The sequence below is a fragment of the Entelurus aequoreus genome, linkage group LG13, assembly GCF_033978785.1.
Source record: "Entelurus aequoreus isolate RoL-2023_Sb linkage group LG13, RoL_Eaeq_v1.1, whole genome shotgun sequence".
NCBI classification, from domain to species: Eukaryota; Metazoa; Chordata; class Actinopteri; order Syngnathiformes; family Syngnathidae; genus Entelurus; species Entelurus aequoreus.
In genome coordinates, this window is record NC_084743.1 from 19,156,360 (window position 1) to 19,171,359 (window position 15,000).

The 15,000-nt window shown below is 33.3% G+C and overlaps 1 protein-coding gene across 2 annotated transcripts in view; it reads right to left on the minus strand.

Annotated features, from left to right (window-relative positions):
• The window catches only part of pard3bb (par-3 family cell polarity regulator beta b), a 422,709-nt gene that overhangs the window by 314,232 nt on the left and 93,477 nt on the right, over positions 1 to 15,000 (minus strand). The window lies entirely within an intron of this gene.

Below are 15,000 nucleotides of genomic sequence, written 5' to 3' on the forward strand. Positions count from 1 at the left end.
CTGTAATAATGGCAATAAAACTCTATTTTATTCTATTGTATTCACATATGGTTTTCTACACCAAAATTAATCTATTTATTCTTCTACTTCTTCTCTATATTTTGGCGCGCTCTACCTTCCACATTTTTCACCCGATTCAAACCGTTCCAACGTCAAACTGTTCAGCCTATTCGGTAAATCGCGGGCTTTTTCTTGACAAATTCCAAAAATTCTCAGATTTCCCAGAATTCTATGTTTTCCGGGACATTTTTCAAACACCATTACCACATTTTTCAACCGATTCAAACCATTCCACCTTCAACATATTCCACGCATCCTGCACATTCAAATTATAATTTTTCCAAGTTCAAAAAAATTCCAGGAATTCCAAGGAATTCCCGTTTTTTCAAACCCTTTTTTCTGGCGACGACTCCTCCCACATTTTTCATCCCACTTCAACCGTTCCACCATCAAAACATTCCTCTTAATCAAACAAAGTTGCATTTTGAACTGGAAAAAAATCCCGGTTTTCCCGAAATTCCAGGAATTCCATCTTACCATTTCTCAATTAAAATGTTACTACTTCAACATTTCTCGACCATTTTGAAAAACTCCAACACCAACAATTTCAAATCATTCTGAACATTCAAGTCTTGTAGCATTTTTTTTTAATTCTCGCTTTTCCCGAAATTCCCAAATTTCCATGAAATTCCCATTGAAATGAATGGAACATTCTTCAAAGTTCCACAATTCGCACTCGTCCTGCACATTCAAACTAAAATTGTTCCAAGTTGTAAAAATTTCCAGGAATTCCAAGAATTCCCGAAATTTTTTCAAACCCTTTTTTTTACCCTTTTTTCTGGCGACTACTCCTCCCACATTTTTCAACTCACTTCAACCGTTCCTCTTAATCAGGACAAAAAACAAATTGCATTTTGAATTGGAAAAATTCCCGGTTTTCCTTCAATCGTTCCACCCTCAAAACATTCCTCTTAATCAATTGAAGTTGCATTTTGGCCTTGAAAAATTCCCGGTTTTCCCGAAATTCCGTCTTGCCATTTCTCAATTAAAAATGTTACTACTTCAACATTTCTCGACCGTTTTGAAAAACTCCAACACCAACCATTTCAACTCATTCTGAAGTTTTTTAGCATTTTTTTTAATGTTTGCTTTTCCCGAAATTCTCAAATTTCCATGAAATTCCCATTGAAATGAATGGGACATTCTTCAAAGTTCCACAATTCGCACTCGTCCTGTACATTCAAACTAAAATTGTTCCAAGTTGTAAAAAATTCCAGGAATTCCCAGAATTCCCGTATTTTTTCAAACCCTTTTTTTTTTACCCTTTTTTCTGGCGACGACTCCTCCCACATTTGTCAAGCCACTTCAATCGTTCCACCCTCAAAACATTCCTCTTAATCAAACAAAGTTGCATTTTGACCTGGAAAAATTCCCGGTTTTCCCGAAATTCCGTCATGCCATTTCTCAAATAAAATGTTACTACTTCAACATTTCTCGACCATTTTGAAAAACTCCAACACCAACCATTTCAACTCATTCTGAACATTCAAGTCTTTTAGCATTTTTTTAAAAATTCTCGCTTTTCCCGAAATTCCCAAATTTCCATGAAATTCCCATTGAAATGAATGGGACATTCTTCAAAGTTCCACAATTCGCACTCGTCCTGCACATTCAAACTAAAATTGTTCCAAGTTGTATAAAATTCCAGGAATTCCCTTTTTTTTTCAAACCCTTTTTTCACCCTTTTTTCTGGCAACTACTCCTCCCACATTTTTCATCCCACTTTAACCGTTCCACCGTCAAAACATTCCTCTTAATCAGGACAAAAAACAAAGTTGCATTTTGAACTGGAAAAATTCCTGGTTTTCCCGAAATTCCAGGAATTCCGTAATACCATTTCACAAAAAAAAATGTTACTACTTCAACATTTCTCGACCGTTTTGAAAAACTCCAACACCAACCATTTCAACTCATTCTGAAGTTTTTTAGCATTTTTTTTAATGCTCGCTTTTCCCGAAATTCTCAAATTTCCATGAAATTCCCATTGAAATGAATGGGACATTCTTCAAAGTTCCACAATTCGCACTCATCCTGCACATTCAAACTCAAATTTTCCAAGTTGTAAAAAATTCCAGGAATTCCCAGAATTCCCGTTTTTTTTCAAACCCTTTTTTCACCCTTTTTTCTGGCGACTACTCCTCCCACATTTTTCAACTCACTTCAACCGTTCTAATGACAAAACATTCCTCTTAATCAGGAAAAAAAACAAATTGCATTTTGAATTGGAAAAATTCCCGGTTTTCCTGAAATTACAGGAATTCCGTGATACCATTTCTCAATTAAAAATGTTACTACTTCAACATTTCTCGACCGCTTTGAAAAATTCCAACACCAACCATTTCAACCCATTCAGAACATTCAAGTCTTTTACCATTTTCAAAAAAATTCCCGCTTTTCTTGAAGTTCCCAAATTTCCATGAAATTCTCATTGAAATGAATGGGACATTATTCAAAGTTTCACAATTGGCACTCATCTTGCACATTCAAACTCAAATTTTTCCAAGTTGTATAAAATTCCAGGAATTCCCAGAATTCCCGTTTTTTTCAAACCCTTTTTTCTGGCGACGACTCCTCACACATTTTTCAACCCACTTCAACCGTTCCACCGTCAAAACATTCCTCTTAATCAGGACAAAAAACGAAGTTGCATTTTGAACTGGAAAAATTCCTGGTTTTCCCGAAATTCCAGGAATTCCGTAATAACATTTCTCAATTAAAAAATGTTACTACTTCAACATTTCTCGACCGTTTTAAAAAATTCCAACACCAACCATTTCAACTCATTCAGACTATTCAAGTTTTATAGCATTTTCCAAAAAATTCCCGTTGTTCCGAAATTCCCAAATTTCTATGAAATTCCCATTGAAATGAATGGGACATTCTTCAAAGTTCCACAATTTGCACTCATACTGCACATTCAAACTAAAATTGTTCGAAGTTCTAAAAAATTCCAGGAATTCCCAGAATTCCCGTTTTTTTCAAACCCTTTTTTCTGGCAACTACTCCTCCCACATTTTTCAACCCACTTCAACCGTTCCACCGTCAAAACATTCCTCTTAATCAGGACAAAAAACGAAGTTGCATTTTTAAATACAAAAATTCCCAAAATTCCGTAATACCATTTCTCAATTAAAAATGTTACTACTTCAACATTTCTCGACCGTTTTGAAAAATTCCAACACCAACCATTTGAACTCATTCAGACCATTCCAGTTTTTTAGCATTTTCAAAAAAATTCCCGTTTCCCTAAATTCTCCAAATTTCTATGAAATTCCCATTGAAATGAATGTGACATTCTTCAAAGTTCCACAATTCACACATTTTTCATCCGATTCAAACCTTTCCAACACCAACACATTCCACTCATCCAACTAACACTTTCCTAAGTTCCAAACCAAATTCCGTTTTTCCTGGAAATTCAAACTCTTCAACATTCCAACATTCAAACTATTCTTACATTCATTCTACATTCTATCAGCATTTCAGTTCAACTCCAGCATTGGAGCATTCACACACAATTCCTTCAGGAATTGCCTCATCTAGTCTTATTTGTGATGTTGCACAGTGTAACATGTATTTGTTTGCGTAATAAAGACATAACCGCGGGAATGTGGCGCTCATAAAGTAAACAGAGGACAGAGTGAAAGAGAGAAAAATGAGAGATTCAGCTGAAATCCCCTGAGATGACTACAGAGGCCTTACGCTGCCCCGGTGTTTGAGAGAGTGTGTTTGTGCATGCAAAGGTTACAGCAGATAGATGAGAGGGACAATACAGTCCGAGGTCACAACGGTGACGGTATTAGCAGGAAGTAAACGACAACATGTCTTACAATCCTAACTCCTGTGTGGTAAAGATGTCAACTGATCATGAGAAAGTTGATACCCAACAATGCTGTTTGGATACAAATGTAATGTTTCTCAACAACCAGCGTCATTGTTCTGCCCTCGCTACTCGTTCCCAGTGTGTGCAGCTGGACAGATAGTTAACAGCATGAAGAAACAGAAACTCCAGAAGATTTGTTGAGGTTTGATTTTCTTTCTTTTGAATTGTTTTCCTTTCCTCAGTTGTATTTCGTTACACTTCTTCCTTCACTTAGGTTTGTAAGACTGAAAATATAAGCATAAATTAAACATTAAAAAAGTATAACTCCTATTGTGTATTATATATAAATAACATCCATAGTGTATATAAAAAAAAAAAAACGCATATAGAAATGAAACCATAGTCACATCAAACATTGCACACAATGTATGTGACTCATCACAATTAAATTTAAGGTGTAGCGTTATCACCCTTTACTGGTCAATTTTAGCGCTACATGTTTTAAACTAGCTTTTATCACCAGAGTTACTCTCAGACAAATAATAACACGACCACAAATACAAAACCCAAAACCAGTGAAGTTGGCACGTTGTGTAAATGGTAAATAAAAACAGAATACAATGATTTGCAAATCCTTTTCAAGTTATATTCAATTGAATAGACTGCAAAGACAAGATACTTAACGTTCGCACTGGAAAACTTTATTTTTTGCAAATATTAGCTCATTTGGAATTTGATGCCTGCAACATGTTTCAAAAAAGCTGGCACAAGTGGCAAAAAAGACTGAGAAAGTTGAGGAATGCTCATCAAACACTTATTTGGAACATCCCACAGGTGAACAGGCTAATTGGGAACAGGTGGGTGCCATGATTGGGTACATAAAGCATCTTCCATGAAATGCTCAGTCATTCACAAACAAGGATGGGGCGAGGGTCACCACTTTGTGAACGAATGCGTGGGCAAATTGTCCAACAGTTTAAGAACAACATTTCTCAACCAGCTATTGCAAGGAATTTAGGGATTTCACCATCTGGAGTCCGTAAAATCATCAAAAGGTTCAGAGAATCTGGAGAAATCACGGCACGTAGGCGATGATGTTACGGACCGTCGATCCCTCAGGCGGTACTGTATCAAAAAGAGACATTGGTGTGTAAAGGATATCACCACATGTGCTCAGGAACATTTCAGATAACCACTGTCAGTAACTACAGTTGGTCGCTACATCTGTAAGTGCAAGTTAAAACTCTACTATGCAAAGCGAAAGCCATTTATCAACAACACCCAGAAACGCCGCCAGCTTCGCAGGGCCCGAGCTCATCTAAGAAGGACTAATGCAAAGTGGAAAAGTGTTCTGAGGTCTGAGGAGTCCACATTTCAAATTGTTTGTTGGAAACTGTGGACGTCGTGTCCTCCGGAACAAAGAGCAAATGAACCATCCGGATTGTTCTAGGCGCAAAGTTCAAAAGCCAGCATCTGTGATGGTATGGGGGTGTATTAGTGCCCAAGACATGGGTAACTTACACATCTGTGAAGGCACCATTAATGCTGAAAGGTACATACAGGTTTTGGAGCAACATATGTTGCCATCCAAGCGACGTTATCATGGACGCCCCTGCTTATTTCAGCATAACAATGCCAAGCCACGTGTTACAACAGCGTGGCTTCATAGTAAAAGAGTGTGGGTACTAGACTGGCCTGCCTGTAGTCCAGACCTGTCTCCCATTGAAAATGTGTGGCGCATTATGAAGCCTAAAATACCACAACTGAGACCCCCGGACTGTTGAACAACTTAAGCTGTACATCAAGCAAGAATGGGAAAGATTTCCACCTGAAAAGCTTAAAAAATTGGTCTCCTCAGTTCCCAAACATTTACCGAGTGTTGTTAAAAGGAAAGGCCATGTAACACAGTGGTAAAAATGCCCCTGTGCCAACTTTTTTGCAATGTGTTGCTGCCGTTAAATTCTAAGTTAATGATTATTTGCAAAAAAAAAATATGTTTCTCAGGTCGAACATTAAATATCTTGTCTTTGCGGTCTCGTCAATTGAATATAAGTTGACAAGGATTTGCAAATCATTGCATTCTGTTTTTATTTACGAATTACACAACGTGCCAACTTCACTGGTTTCGGGGTTTGTACAACATGTGTGTTTACATGTGTATAATGTTGGACACCACGAGTGTATGCTTGATTAAAAGTGACTGTGTCAGTGTGTAGGGTGTGTGTAGAAGAGTGTTGGTTCTGCAGTCAGCACAGATGTTAACATATAACAGCAGATGGTAGTCTGTGGTGATACATCGGCAGTGGGGGAGGAGACCGGGATGATGGATCCATTATTTTTTCACTTTCACTTCTTCTGTCTCGTTGCCTCAAACATAACCAAGCTGTTGTCTATTCGTGGCCATTGCAAAACAAACTGAAATGACAATTATAAAAGAGTTTCTAGTCGACTTAAAACCTTTGAACTAGTGACAATTACTGCATGCAAATAGTTAGTGTAGATCTTGTGTGATCTTTAAGGGATGGTTCTGATAATATGAAAATGTAATCTCAAACCCTTCTCTTTGGAAGGAGAGCTGATTATCTAAATTGAAGTAATGACAGTTTGATGACTGATGGCGAGAAACATTTTTCGCCTCGAGGCTTCACCCAACCACAAATGGGTAAGAAAAAGTGTTGACCCATCCAGCATTTCAGGGTGTCATCACCATTACTTGAACCAATTCTGATCAAGATCTGAAATTGTGGAGCTGAAAATGGAAGCTAAACAAATTTTTTTTTTTTTTAAAACAGACTCCCTTTTTTGGATAAAAAAAAGAAAAAGATATTGAACAAACAACCATAGGTTATTCATCAAAATATAATGCAAACCAGTCATTGCAAGCAACCTGAACACGTCTATTATTTTCTATTAATTAGACACGACGTTAAGAGCAGTACAGAGACAGTGTTAAAATACGACAAAAAAATGGCGTTACTTCAAAACCACAACATGGTGAAAATACATGCAAGCATAATAGAGTTGTTGTTTAAAGACACTGTCTATTATGACCAGCAGCACCACAGACGTGTAGATACGACCATAGTAAACATTGCCAAAAAATACTTGTTTCCTAAAAAAAAAAATGTTTTCATAAATAAAAGAAACGATAAGTCAAATTGCCATTTATTTCATGTATAATACTATATTGTGGTATAGTAACACACACACATATATATATATATATATATATATATATATATATATATATATATATATATATATATATATATATATATATATATATATATATATATATATATATATATATATATATATACATATATATATATATATATAAATATATTTGTATATATATATATATATATATTTGTATATATATATATATACATACACACACACATATTTTACATATATATATATATATATATATATATATATACATACACACACACACATATATATATATATACATACACACACACATATATATATATATATATATATATATATATATATATATATATATATATATATATATATATATATATATATATATATATATATATATATATATATATATATATATATATATATATATAGCGATCACATATGCATCTAGATACATGGGTTATGATACGATTCACTAACAATACTTTTTAAAACAGTATGATTCGATGCTTTTATCCCGATCATTATCAGGACAAAAAAATATATGTAGGTAAAAAAAATTACCTATATCGAGATATATATTTTTGTCCATATCGTGCAGAACTATTCACAGATATACAATAGAACAATACTTTCTAAAATAAATCTGGTCTAAAAGTACCAAATGCGCAAACATTACACTCGCAATCCCACCTGCGAACAATTTAGGGTGGCAACCTTTTACAAACTAAGTGCTACTTGACGGGTATTGAATAACACCAAGGTGTGATACTCACTTCTAAAATAACAAATGTCCTCAGTTTACTTTTCTATTATATTTTCCATATACATTTCTTTATTCATGAAATAATGTTAGACAGTAATGATTTATCACAGTAATAAATCAAATCTGATTTAACAAGGTGAGAAACAGATACTTATCAATATGTGGCAATATACCTTAAATTGTCACTTCTACATTTCTTAATTTATCACCATGTTTCATTTTCACAAGCCCCCAACATTTATTTTTTTTTTAATTATTAAGTCGAATTTGCTGTAAACGTTATCAATTAAGTAATATTAATTATTACTGGAGCCAAGGTTTTTAAAAACGATGGCCACTGACATTATTACATACCCCCATGTTTGTGATTTCTGATCGTTTGTGAGGACACCAAAGGGACTTTTTGTGTGTGTGTTTGTGCATGCTGGCAGAGCAGCGCATACAACACGGTTCAGCTTTTTATTTTGACTTTGTTAATAAATAGAAAGCTGATCCATCACCCCCTTGTTATGTTTCTTTGACATACGGTACTGTTTAGCACTTTTAAATTGTGTTCAACGACTACAAACCTTTACTAAAATATGGATTTTGTCAAGACTGGAACCCATTATTCATATTTACGTTGTTCCTTATGGAGAAATGTGCTTCACTATATAAACTTTTCTATTAAAGAGCCATGTCCAAGAACACATTCAGTTCGTAAATCAATGTTTCCACTGCATTGCCATTTTGAAATTTACACTAAAAATAGCAATACACTAAATGAAATTTGCAATAACTGCACCACGTTGGTGATCCCGGATTGTAGTCAGTCCGACATGTTCCATAGTCTATACCAGGGGTCACCAACCTTTTTGAAACCAAGAGCTACTTCTTGGGTACTGATTAATGCGAAGGGCTACCAGTTTGATACACACTTAAATAAATTGCCAGAAATAGCCAATTTGCTCAATTTACCTTTAACTCTATGTTATTATTAATAATTAATGATATTTACACTTAATTGAACGGTTTAAAAGAGGAGAAAACACGAAAAAAATGACAATTACATTTTGAAACATAGTTTATCTTCAATTTCGACTCTTTAAAATTCAAAATTCAACCGAAAAAAAGAAGAGAAAAACTAGCTAATTCGAATGTTTTTGAAAAAATTAAATAAATAATTTATGGAACATCATTAGTCATTTTTCCTGATTAGATTAATTTTAGAATTTTGATGACATGTTTTAAATAGGTTAAAATCCAATCTACACTTTGTTAGAATATATAACAAATTGGACCAAGCTATATTTCTAACAAAGACAAATCATTATTTCTTCTAGATTTTCCAGAACAAAAATTTTAAAAGAAATTCAAAAGACTTTGAAATAAGATTTAAATTTGATTCTACAGATTTTTTAGATTTGCCAGAATCATTTTTTTGAATTTTAATCATAATAAGTTTGAAGAAATATTTCACAAATATTCTTCGTCGAAAAAACAGAAGCTAAAATGAAGAATTAAATTAAAATGTATGTATTATTCTTTACAATAAAAAAAATAAATTTACTTGAACATTGATTTAAATTGTCAGGAAAGAAGAGGAAGGAATTTAAAAGGTAAAAAGGCATATGTGTTTAAAAATCCTAAAATAATTTTTAAAGTTGTATTTTTTTCTCTAAAATTGTCTTTCTGAAAGTTATAAGAAGCAAAGTAAAAAAATTAATGAAATTATTTAAACAAGTGAAGACCAAGTCTTTAAAATATTTTCTTGGATTTTCAAATTCTTTTTGAGTTTTGTCTCTCTTAGAATTAAAATGTCGGGCAAAGCGAGACCAGCTTGCTAGTAAATAAATAACATTTTAAAAATAGAGGCAGCTCACTGGTAAGTGGGCACCACGTTGGTGACCCCTGGTCTATACTGTGTTGGGATGCATCATTTTATTGTACACAGTCACTAAATAATCATTTTTAAAAACACACACTGGTTTATTGACATATTTAAGCTGAGCTCAGCTAGTCTATGAGAAATTGCAGTTCACCCATGTAATGAATCAGTTCTCACGATTAACTGTAATGGAGAGTCAATCCAACCATCTTTCACATTCTTTCATTCCAGGCAATCGAGCTGGAGCCTCATCGATCTGCCCTTTTTCTCCAATACAAATTATTACCACATCCCATTTTTCCAAAATTGCATCTGCATTCTCATTTGTAGAGACCATTTCTAGATGACTTTTTAAGTGTCCTCTGTGGCCAACAACTCCCTTCGAAGAAACATTTTTCTTGCAATAACAAAACACCTAGAAGGTTAGGGATCTAAAATTGTGCATCCTTTAAACTGATAGTGTGTGGAAATAAGCCCTGAAGTGGAATCATCAAGGTGGTTTAGCTAGTGTACCTCTAAAGACAAGACTAGGAACAACATGCTAATGTAACAATGTGTTTGTGTGCTCCAGAACTCTATTTAAAAAAGGGTTTCTAAGTCATTCATTATGGTTGTAGTCTGTATCTGGTTCAGTTGAATTGGCTCACCATTAAAAGAGAACTGCAGTTTTTTAGGTAATTTTGTCAATCATCCACAATCCTCATGTAAGACAAGCACACACAGATAATAATAATAATAATAATAATGAATTGCATTTGTAACGCACTTTACATCTGTTAAAATCTCAAAGTGCTACAAAGTATAAAAAAAAAAAAATAGAATGTAAGAATATATAATAAAAAAATTAAAATATAAATGAAATCATGACACACAACAGAAACATAGATAAAAATAGAAATAAATGCATGAAAGCACTGGATAAAAAACAGATAAGCAAGGAGTGCATTTAAAAACAAGAAGGCAGAGAAATTAGATAAAAGCTGTGCTAAAAAGGTGGGTTTTTAGTCCCTTCTTAAAATGGTCGACAGACTGTGGTGCTCTAAGATGGTCGGGGAGAGCGTTCCAAAGTTCGATGCAGCTTTAGTGAATCACTAAGTATTGCCAAGGAATACAAACAACGAATATATTAAACAATCACTTACTGTACAATGTCTGCTCTCACTGGGATGCCGACTGATAGGATGTTTATATATTCCCATTTAGATGCAGGCACGGTTAATAATCTAGAATTAACTTTCGCCAACTCAGAGGCGATGCAGCAGCTCAATATGTAATGCATGTATAAATAGTCTGTCTGCGTTAGCGCTTATAATAACAATATTGCTAGTACTTGGTTAATATTCAGATCATGAGATGTAAATAGAGTATCGTTGGCGTTTTTGGATGGTTTTTCAGGGGGCTTTATGGGAGCAAAAAAGTACTCCCATTAGCTGCTGGTACATGTGGATTTTACGACTTAGAATGCATCAAAAAAAAAAAAAAACATTGATTTTCTTGTCTTACATAAGGATTGTGAATGATAGGTAAAATTTAAAAAAATTGTAAAATAGTTTTCATAGAAAGTAGAAGGAATTAGTAGAAATCAAACCAAATTACTGTCCATTAATTAAATAACAAGGATTGTTTACACCAGGGGTGTCCAAACTTTTTCCACTGAGGGCCGCACACTGAAAAATCAAAGCAAGCCGGGGCCATTTTGATTTTTTTTTATTGAAAAAACCAATACAATATATGTATAAAAAATATAAATTTAGGCCTCCACTCAAGCTTGATCCCGGGTACCCCAAAGGATTTTGGTCAAAAAAATATAAAAAATGTGTCATTATTCAGTATTATTATTTTTATTATTATTCAAGTTTCAAATCTCTAGATAAACATTAGGTCTATCTGTCAATATAACGTTTTTAAAGATTTAAGTTGTATGCTCTTTTTGTCAAAGAAAACCCATTTTTTTATGGAAAAAACACAAAATATGCAATATTTTCACCCAATAACATTTTTAAGTGGAATATTTGACATTATATAATAATTGGAGCCTTAAAAAGGTCAATAACTCATAACATCATTGATTTTAATTCATTATTATTTTTTCAGCAATGACACTTAAAAACAAATCACACTAACATTATTGGGGATCCAAAAGCGTCCTACTCATTAAAGTGTTAAAAAATAAATTAGAATTTTTTTTTACTGTTTACTATTAACACAATAATCTCAATAATCTCAACTTCAGATCTAGCCGCCAATTATACATTTTATTGTTGTTTATGTTTTTTGTTTGTTCGTTTGAGGCCCTTCTTTAAAAAAAACAGCTCATTTTTTTATATGGCAAACACAAAATATGCAACATTTTCCCCAAAAATATCTCAAAGTGGAATATTTAATGTGACGTAATTGGAGCCTTGAATAGGTCAATAATTCATAATGACATTGATTTTGATTCATTATTATTTTTTAAAGAAAGAAACAGCCTGCATGGCAGCTTTGCGTTATTAGAGTAAACATTGCAACATGTTCTTGTTACATTTCACCTGTTTGCTCTTTTATACCATTTTTAATGTTTTTATTTTTTCCAATCGTATTTTTAAAATGTGCCGTGGGGCCGTTAAAAAATGACCTGCGGGCCGCAAATGGCCCCCGGCCGCACTTTGGACACCCTTGGTTTACACAGTTTTCAAGAAAAGAGAGTCAAATAGCTGCTAAAGGATCATTTTGGTTGTGTTAAAAAGATAAATGTGAGGAAGGAAGAAGGAATGGTTAGCTAAAGTACGATAAATGGTGAAAAATAAGTAGTTAAAGTACAGCAGTATGGAATTGTGGGTAATGTGTGCATCCATAATAGACCTGCCAACCTTGAAGAAATGCATACATTTTTACGACTTAATTTAGATTTTGTTTTTTTGTTATGATTTGTAACAAGGTAGACGGGAAAATATCCACCATGTTGCGAAGTCATCTCTCTTTGCAGTCACAACTGTCAACTATTTCGCTTCTTAGCTCTCTTTGTTGCAAGCAAAAATGACGGAGGGTATAAAAAAAGATGTTGGGTGTTATTGCAGTTGCAACAGTGTTTATTGCAAATGTTGATCAGAATTCAGAAAAGCACTCTGAACAATTTATATAAACACACACGGGAAATAATGTTTTTCCGCTAGCTTCGATTTTTTTGGAAGGTGCCGGTGGACCGTACGATGGTGCCTTCAACACGGAAACAAATCCAGGTTTCAAAGACTGAACTTAAAACTGAATCTGGCTAAAAGCAACAAAATGCATAACTGTGTAGGGGTCATATTCAGAATGTTTTTCTACATTTAAAACACTTTCTTGCAGTCTACATCAGGGATTCCCAAACTTCGGGGCTCCATTTCGAGGTATGCCAAATAATTACTTGATTAAAATACAGTATGTGTTTTTTTCTATATCTAAACACAGTGTTACTGTTCAAACTAATGTTATAGTGGTCAAAAATAGTAAATATAACTGTTTAATGAAACCTTTGTTTTGTTTAAATGAATACTTACGCCTACTATACTACTGTATTTTAATTTTTGGTCATTATGGTGGTACTTGGTGAAAAAAAGTTTGAAAACCACTGGTCTACATAACATGTAATGGTGGTTCTTTGATCAAAATGTTGCATGGATTTTGTTTTACAGAACGTTTTCAAGACGCTTTCTGAACGTCTTTTCAGGATGTGCCTTCACATCGACAGCGTCTTCGCCCCGCCATCTTTGTTGTAGTTTTTAGCGCTTCCGTGGCGAGCCTACTGACGGATTAAGTTGGAACTGTACGCTACTTCATATTAAAAATGGCAACAGAGGAGGATGCATGCCGCACAACAAGAGGATAGAGAAATGTAAATATATGTATATATATATACATATATATATATATATATATATATATATATACATATACATATATATATATATGTATATACATATACATATATATATATATATATATATATATATATATATATATATATATATATATATATATATATATATGTATACATATATATATATATATATATATATGTATACATATATGTATACATATATATATATATATATATATATATATATATATATGTATACATATATATATATACATATATATATACATATATATATATATACATACATATATATATATATATATATATATATATATATATATGTATGTATACACATATATATATACATATATATATATATATACATATTTATATATATATATATATATGTATATATATATATATATATATATATATATATATGTAAACAGTATATATATATATATATATGTATATATATATATATATATATATATATATATATATATATATATATATATATATATATATATATATATATATATATATATGTATACAGTATATATATATGTATGAATATATATAAATATATGTATGTATATATATATATGTTTTTTTCTCATTGTACTTTTTGCTGTTTTCCCAATGTCTGCACGTTTTGCACGTTGCCTAGGGCCAATGACAAACAAGTTACGGACCACAGATGGTCCCTATGCCGCTCTTTGGGCACCCCAGCTGTAGAAGCTAACTGTTTATGGCCACTATAGTCTGAGTCATGTACTATATTTGTTCATCCCCTGTCACATATTGGACGCAAGTCACAGGGTTGTCTTGCGTCAGCGCCAGGGGTAGCAAAAACTGGCGGATTTTTCCTGTGTGGTAAGGAAGGGATAAACGGGGAAGTCCTTCTTTATCTGCTGCCTTGTTTTTATCATGTATTACTGCCTTTTCACATGTTAATGTTTACTTTTGTATTTATAAATCAACACAAAATTCGTACTTTGGAGCAATGTTCACGGACTCTAGTATTTGGCTTGTTAGCTTCCCGTCGCAAGCGAGCAACGATGGTTGTCCTTTGATGTTGGATGCTAGAATATGTTTGATTTGTCATCCTTAAAACCTCTAAAGGCTTAGTTGGCCACATGCGTGGACAGCACCTTTTAGCTCTTATTTCCAAAATTGTGTACACTACTGAATTGGGGTCTTATGGCCGCTTGTGTGGACACTTATACTGCCATCTGGTGGTGTCAGAAGAGTATAACATACAATGGAATTTGGGGAAAAAAGTGTAAAAATAAGAATTAGCATGTCACTACACATGAAGTACACACTTGTGTACTTATGGACTAAGTATATCATATCAAAAGATGATTCTTGGTTTTTATTCTAATTAGGGTCCAATAAGCCCAAATAGCAAAGAGAAATTTAAAAAAGCATGTAAACAAACAGCTTGGGCCTTAAGAGGTTAATTAATG